Consider the following 8,155-nt stretch of genomic DNA (forward strand, 5'->3'; position numbering starts at 1 on the left):
TTCCAAAAGCATGTGCAACATAATGGAGGAAGCAAGGATGCCTAGGAGGCAGGAAGGTATTCCTGCCCAGCCAGTTCGTGCTGTGACTTGTAGAGCAGCAGAGAAAGCTGTTCCAAGCCCTGCCTGTAACCTGTGTTGGAACAAGCTTGGCTCAGTGTTTCTGAAAGAGAGACCTCTTTGAGCCCAGCCTGGGTTTGGCTGCAGGAGTCCAACTGCCTCTGTCTGGTAGTTAAGCCACCTTGAGATTGTAAGTGTAAAAATGAGTTAGAGGTTTGGTGCTTTCTCAGAAAATTAAACATAGTACTGCCGTAAGACCCAGCAATTCCACTCCTGGGTAGGTAGCCAAAAGAATGGAAAACAGGCATTCAAAGAAAAAAATCGTATGCCTATGTTCATGGCAGCATTATTTAGAATAGCCATAAGGTGAGAACAACCCATATATCCATCAACGGGTGAATGGATAGACACATGTAGTACATCCATGCTGTGGGGTTATTCAGCCATGAAAAGGAATGAAGTACTGACATGCTACAACATGAATGAACCCTGGAAACATGATGCTATATACAAAGGCCACATATTGTGATGTTCCATTTATATGAAATGGCCAGAATAGGCGAACCCATAGAAACAGCAGATAAGTAGTTGCCTAGGACTAGGAGGAGGGAAGAATTGGGAATGGCTGCTTAATGGGTCCAGGGTTTCCTTTTGGGGTGATGAAAATGTTTAGGAACTAGATAGGGTGCTGGTTGCAGAACACTGTGAATGTACTACATACCACGAACTGTTCACTTTAAAATGATCAAATAATTAATTAGATGTGTAAATTTCATCACAATAAAAAAAATGAGGTAGGTAAAATAATAATTTCCATGAAAGAAAAGTCATTGGCATCATTTAACACTGAAGTGCCCACAGTGTGCAATATTCATGAATAAAAAAGGGTGATTGTGTTTGTTTTAAAATAATAATAGCAATTTAAATTATATGCATCAGAAGCATAACTACTCTAGCAGATAAATGATATTAGTGATATTTTAATTTTCAGACAAATTTTTCATAACTGAAAAAAAATCTAAACTTTTTAAGGGAGTAGAGAATCTATTGATTAGAATTGAATCTGCTGGGTGTATATTTCCACTAGCCCCAGATGTTAATTCATTGGAAATATTTGTATTGCTAGGCAGTTAATTCAAATGCAAATGAGGAATTCAGAAGCCCCAAGAAGCTGTGATATAATGATTGAACAGTTGGTTAGTTGCAATGCCCTTTCTAGGATCGCAAAGTGTAATGCCAGTTTTGCCAGATGAATAATGAAGGTGTGACTAAAAACGTAGAAATACATCCAAATGGCTTTTCTCCTCTAATGTGATCGCCTTAGGATACAACAAGCCCTTTGCAACAATTCTGCCCATTCTTGGAATCTGTTTGTAACTGCTCTGTGGAACGAAAAGAAAGATAGCCTTCCTATCTTCCAGTCACAGACTTTTTTCAGTGTAAATAAAAAATGGCATTACTTAGCTCATTTACCAACATTTATGCTTCGTGCTATTTACATAGTCATTATTATCCACAAAGGACAAAATCTTTGTCACCCTAAGACATATTCAACAAATGTGCCAGAGGCTCTCGGAACAATTCCAAAAGAGGAGTTAAATGTTTCTCTGAATGATGGGAAAGATTAAATAAGTGTTCCTCTTGCCAAGGTGACTACTGACTACTCAGAATTGGACCACACCCATTTAGATATGTTTATTTAAAAATCAGTGACATTACTTAGTGGTTAAACCTTGTGTTAATCTATACTAATAAAGGCATAATATGCTAATTAGACTGGATATCCGTCCTTCTGGATGAAGCTGGGGCTTCGAGGGAAGCCCCGGTCCTGGTCCCGGGTGCCAGAGGGAAGCCAGTGCTGGCAGCCAGGGCAAGGAACAGCAGCAGAGAAAGCTGTTCACTCCTCTTGCACGAATTCTGTGCATCAGACCTCCAGTTTTAGTATAGGAATGATGACACATGCGGGTTCTTGGTACACAATTGTGTTCTGTCTCGTCATCTAGGTAAAATTGGTGGATTCTACTCCTTTCTTGCAGCTAAAACAAGCCCGGGCTTTTCCCACCTTCAGCAAAGGAAGAGAATTCCCTAGCCCTCCCATAATACAAATCCTTGGCATCTGTGTCATGTTTTAAATGCCCCAAAGCTCTTTGACCTACTTTATCTCATTCTCTGCCCGCAATAGCCTGATTAGGAAAACCCAGCGTTAACCTCCCTCCCATCCGCACAGGAGGAGGCTGAGGGGAACAGATGTTTGAGTGACACCCTCCAAGCCTCCCTCTGCCTGGCCGGTTGCAGGGCCAGGACTAGAAGCCCCCTCTTTTGACTCTGAATCCAGTGCTCTTTCTGAGATTGTCCAAATTGTCCTAGCGCCCCAAATGCCCAGGGGTATGAAGTTCAAACCAAAGAGACCGGGAGCGACCTGTTCTTAACCATGAGGTACTATAGAGCCTGGTGGTTTGGTTGGTTGGTCTGTTTTTCCAGCCCCTTTAGGCGGACTGCCATCTGGACCTTTACCAGCCCTCAGGCTGATTCTGGTAAAATGTTCCGTACTTTGAGCTCAGCTTCTGGTTTGTAAAGTGTTCCAGGTGGTTGATGTAGAAATAAGAAAAGAGGAGACAAGCTCTGGCAATATTTGCATGGTGCATAAGCCCCCGACTTCCCCTTCAGGTGAGCTAGATATGAAAAGGCCACTTTTTTTTTTTTTTTTTGTAATGAATACTGATGGTGCCCTTACCAGAATAAGCCTCTCATGTGGAAAGTTTTGCATGAAACTAGACATGTGGAATCGCATTGTTGGTAGGGTTTTTTGTTGTTGTTATTAATGGAAAACATGACTTTAATTACTGGTTATTTTTCTCAGCCTCTGAGAAAGATCCATGAGCTGCTGCTGACCAGCTGTGACCTCACTTGATTAATCCTCAGTCAGAAGCCTGTGCTGTCTTAAAGCCACACACTAGCAGGCACAGGAACGCTTGCACCTCGCTTACTGCATCGCCCGCATACAGGCAGTCTATTTATATAACACTGAGTGCAAGGCTTTGCCTGTAAATCTGAGATTCTTTCCGAGAAATTCAAAACATCCTGCTTAAGTCCCTCTCTTTTATGTTCCCTTACAGCTATTAAAGATGAGGGATACTTTTTATGTTGTACTGCCCATAAATGGGCTGCCTCTTGCCGGAAACCTAGATTCTGTTTATCCAGGGAAGTTGAAGTCTGCAGAATCTCAGAAATTTATTCCCGTATCTTAAAATCTTCTGCTTCCAACCCAGTGGCAGTTTTCATTCTCTTGGAACACTGGGTTGATTAGCAAGCTTGGACCTGCCGCTTCCAGGAACCACACTCCTGGCCAGCTAGTCAGGTAGTGTCACATGTCACAGTGTATAGACCTAGCCTTTGCCTCAGTCCACATGCCAGGGTGCGTCAGCTGGTCGAGTTCACCGTTAAGCGGTAAAGGTTTAGCGGGTGGCACTGGGACATGGTCCATGTAGATTTTGTCAGACTGGCAGGCTGGCTTCCAGGTCAAGTAATGTCACAAACATATCTGTCTCCAAACTCCCATGTGAGCTTCTGGGTTGCTGAGAAGATCAGGTGTGATAACATGTAAAGTGCCTAGCAAAGTGCCTGGCCCAAAATAGGTGTCAGATAATTATAGCATTTGCTGCTAACCACTGGCGATTAAAAGCAATTAATGATTTTGTTATATAAAAATAAAGATTAACAAAAGCAAAGTTGCATAATCTGAGTTTTAAATGAACTATACTCATAATTGCTTCAGGAATCTAGAGTCTGGAGCATGGCTCTGTGGCTCAGTTGGTGGAGCATCGTTCTCTACACCAAAAGGTCGCTGGTTCGATTCCTGGGCAGGGCACATGCCCAGGTTTGCATGCTCAGTCCCCAGTCGGGGCAAGTATGGGAGGCAACCGATCGATGTTCCTTTCTCACATCGATGTTTTTCTCTCTTCCTCTCCCTTCCTCTATCTCTAAAAATCAATAAAGACACTTAAAAGAAAAAATATATAATGCAAGTCACATATGTACTTTTAAATTTTCTAGTCGCCACATTAGAAGAGTAAAAAGAAAAAAGTGAAATTGATTTTAATAATATAGTTTACTAAACCCAATGTCATTTCAACATGTAATCAGTATAAAGATTAATTGAGAGCTATAGCACATTCTTGCTTTTATACCGAGTGTTAAAATTCGGTGTGCATTTTACATTTGCAGGAATCTCAATTCGGATGCTCAATTTTCACTGAAGATATCTGGTCTGCATTTAGATTTCATAAAACATACAGTTGAAAAGGTAGAATCACAAAATTGAATTGTTCCCAATGTACTGAGTCATTAAATTTAACTTAATTAAAATGAAATAAAATACAAAATTACAAAGTTCCTCAGGGTCACTAGCCACATGTCAAGCGCTTGGAGCTAGCGGCTCTTTCCTGGGCCAACCCCCGGGAGTGGACAGAAGCCTTGAATGATTGGGTCACAAGGACAGGAATGAGGAAGTGCATCCAGGCAGGTGGAACGGCCCGCGAGGGCATGCTTCTGGCCTGTGCTGGGGACAGCGTGGGAGCCGGCTTGATTAGAACCAACCAGTGAGGTTGAAGAGGCATGATGGAGTCAGGTTGGGAAGGGTTTGGATCCCTGGTGATGATGTTGAAACTTTATTCTGTCCCTAAACAGGGATCACCTGATGGGGAATTGAACAGGTAACCTTTCGGTGCATGGGACAACGCTCAACCAACTGAGCCACACCAGCCAGGGTACCACTGGCATATTTTTAAGCAGGTGACGGGTGACAGGTGCACTGTTTCAGGACCATCCACCTGGCACTGGGGCCCAGGAGGGGGTGGAGAGAAGGGAGACGGCAGCTGAGAAGAGCAGCTTGGCGGTGGCTGTGGTGGTTCAGGTGGGCAGTGGCAGCTCCTGGCTAGTGTGAGGGCCGAAGGAGCCAGCCTGAGGCTTTACGAGCCAGACTCCATCGTGCTAAGGAGACCAAGAGGCTCTATAGAGGGAGGGCGAGGAAGGGGCAGAGATGGCGGGAGGCCTGGCGCCTAGGCGCTTGGGAGACTGGGTTCACACCAAACGCTTTGAGGAACCAGGGTGCTGCTGCTGGTCAGGAAGTGACTTGCCTAGGACAGATGGCTGAAGCCAGGCCCAAGAGACTGTGTTTTTTTTTTTTTTTTTATGGATTTAAAAAAGCAAATGTATAATTTATATCATCCACTCCACCCCATGACTCACACGGTGATCCTGGACTTTGTCCAGAGTCTCTGAGGTTGTGTAAGTCCCTCCTTAGCTGGAGGGAACTCCTGGAGGTGCTGGTTCTAGCCTGGGGCCAAATGCAGGACAGTTCAGCAGTCAGAAGAGAGGTCTGGGCTGCAACCCCTCTGTTCCCTGGCTAGCATGCCCCCGATGTCTTCCTCGGGGAAAAGCATTACTTCTGATGTGAATTCAGGGTTTGGCTGTATTTTAAGGGAGAGGCTCTTTGGAAAAGGAAGCGGCTCATCCCCACCCCCACCCCGCCCTCCCCTGCCTCCTGAACCTCTGTAATCTGCAGTCTTCACGAGCAGATGATCCAGTTCAAAAGGGAGCCTGCTGGCGCTGCTGCCGCACGGCTGGGGACGGAAGTGTGGAGTGGACTGTGAAGCCCAGCACTGCACTGTCTGGGCATGTGGGCAGTGCCTGTTTGTGCCGGGCACTACGCTCCATGTTGAGGAGCACAAAGAAGAATGGATTTACGAGGAGTTTACAGTGGGCGAGGCCAACTGGTCAGCCAGTCATCACTGTGCCAGGAGGGCCGCAGGGCAGCTGCCCAGGGCCTTGGGAGTCAGAGAGGTCCAGCAGCCCGGCTCAGTGGGGGGCCTCATTGAAAGCAGGTGGGCGGTATTGGAGTTGAGCTTTGAAAGAAGAGAAGGGGAAGGGGGGGATGGGGAGGAAGCATTCTGGGCTGGAAACAACCTCCAGATGAAGACTAGGAGGCATGGAGTAATAATGGGATAATAATGAGACCCTGGTGGTGGTCATTGTCTATGAGCTCTTCCTAAATGCTGGGCACTGTCCGAGGGCCTCTCATCGGTGAGCCTTCTTCCCATTTCCCAGATGGGAAAACTGAAGCTCTGAGCGGTCAAGTGCGTTCGCCAAGGTCATACTCAAGGGAAGGTGCCGATGCAAATCCAGGAATGCCTGACTCATGCCACCACTCTCGGCAGCACAGTGCATGTCAGGGCTGCAAATCATTCAGCATCATATTGGGAGCACGTGGGGACCCCACACGGCTCTACAAATGTTGGGCTTTGGTAAAGTCTTGATGAGTGGACCCAAGTCAGGTCTTAGGGGGCGGTCATGAGGTAGTCCTGTTGCTGACCTGGTAACCGGAAGAGTCGAACATGGTTCCGTGCAGGACGTGAAGGGATACTTAGCGACTGTAATGGCCCTGCCCGGCACAGCAGCGTGCAGAGTGGCCCCTGCCCCCAACGTGTCCACGCAGCTGCGAGCCCCCTGGCTGGGCGGGTCTGGGCAGGCGCTTCCTCCCGGGCCTGGCGAGACGTCAGACATTGGCCTTTCTGGGTCAGGCGGGCCTCTCTTCAGCTGCGCGAGGATGTAGTTTGTATAAACGGCAGACGTCGTGGGCACACTGAGTAAACACAGACTATCTCCCAGGCCAACGTTTCCTCCGGGAGGCTCATCCTCCAACTGGGACACTGGATTCCAACTCTCTTATCAACTGGAGCTTCCTATCCTGATAAAAGGAAGCTATTCAAGTCCGTTTCCTGGTATTGCCTTGACCCCTCGGGGGCAGGCTTGCATTGAAGTGAGTGTCCCTTAGAAGGGAATACTTTTCACCTTCAGAAACCCATTATGCAGCCTCAACTCCCCACATCAAGGCAGCCAGCAGGCATTTGAGAACATGTGCGGCCAAAGCCTTGTTCATTTAACGGTTACCTCTGGCTCAGCTAGTTCAAGTGCCTTTCCTTGGCTCTGGGGGCCGTCCTTGAACAGGCCCAGGCTGCCTCTACGCCTCGACTTTTTTTTTCTTCCCCAAGTCAGTTCCCCCTTTGCTATCCCTCAAATAGGTCCTGCTCACCGCTTTTAAACTCTTCCTCATACTCCCCCTGCTTCCCTATCGCCCTTATGATTAGAAAAGCCCTACCCTCCTCTCTTTCCAAGTACTACGGAAGCAAGGGATACGAGAAAAAGAAACGGTAAAAGGTATCCTTTAAGATTTAGCTAAAAAGTCAAAACAATCCCAGATATTCCCTGAGTCCTCTAGCCTTCGGTTTTCCTCACTGAACTCCTATGAGGTCAGAGTCTCAGCCACACAGTTTAGGATTGTGGCAGCCAGCCTCCAGGATGGCCCTGGGTGAGTCCCTGCCGGGATCCACACCCCCGCATAACTCATCCCAAAGCGAGCAGGGCCGGCCCATGGAATCGACAGGTTCCTGTGGCACAGAGTTTCACAATGAAAGCCACGTGGCTTCCGCCTCGCCCTCCTGGGTTACTCCTCGGAGGAGCCCGCCACAGCACTGTGAAGACGGTCTAGCGGCCCGCGCCAGCATCCTGACCGCTGGAGAAATACTGAGCTAGAACCATGCAGCTATACGTTGCTGCCAAATCCCTGACCCACAGAAACTATATGAGACAATAATGTTGACTGTTGTATTAAGCTGCTAAACGTTCTTTAAATCCTTACCCTAGGACATGCTTAGAGAGAGGAAGGGAGAGAGAGATGTAAGAGAGAAACGTCGACCGGTTGTCTTCCATATGTGCCCCAACTGGGGATCGAACCTGAAATACAGGTATGTGCCCCGACCGGGAATCGAACTGGCAACCCTTTGGTGTGCGGGACAACACTCAACCAACTGAGCCACCCTATTGCTTATAACTTAAAAATAAACATGAGAATGAGAATGATAATAATAATTAACATTACCGAGTGCTTGGTAAGTGCCAGGCACTGCTTAGCACTTTACACATAATATCTCACTTAATAGTAGAGCCAATCCTATGAACACTGACGTCATGCCAGAAACTGTTCTAAGTGCTTCACACACACTCCATCCAACCCTCAGCAGCGGCTGTGCCTGGTACATGT

Source organism: Cnephaeus nilssonii (assembly GCF_951640355.1).
Source record: "Cnephaeus nilssonii genome assembly, chromosome: 19".
Taxonomy (NCBI): domain Eukaryota; kingdom Metazoa; phylum Chordata; class Mammalia; order Chiroptera; family Vespertilionidae; genus Cnephaeus; species Cnephaeus nilssonii.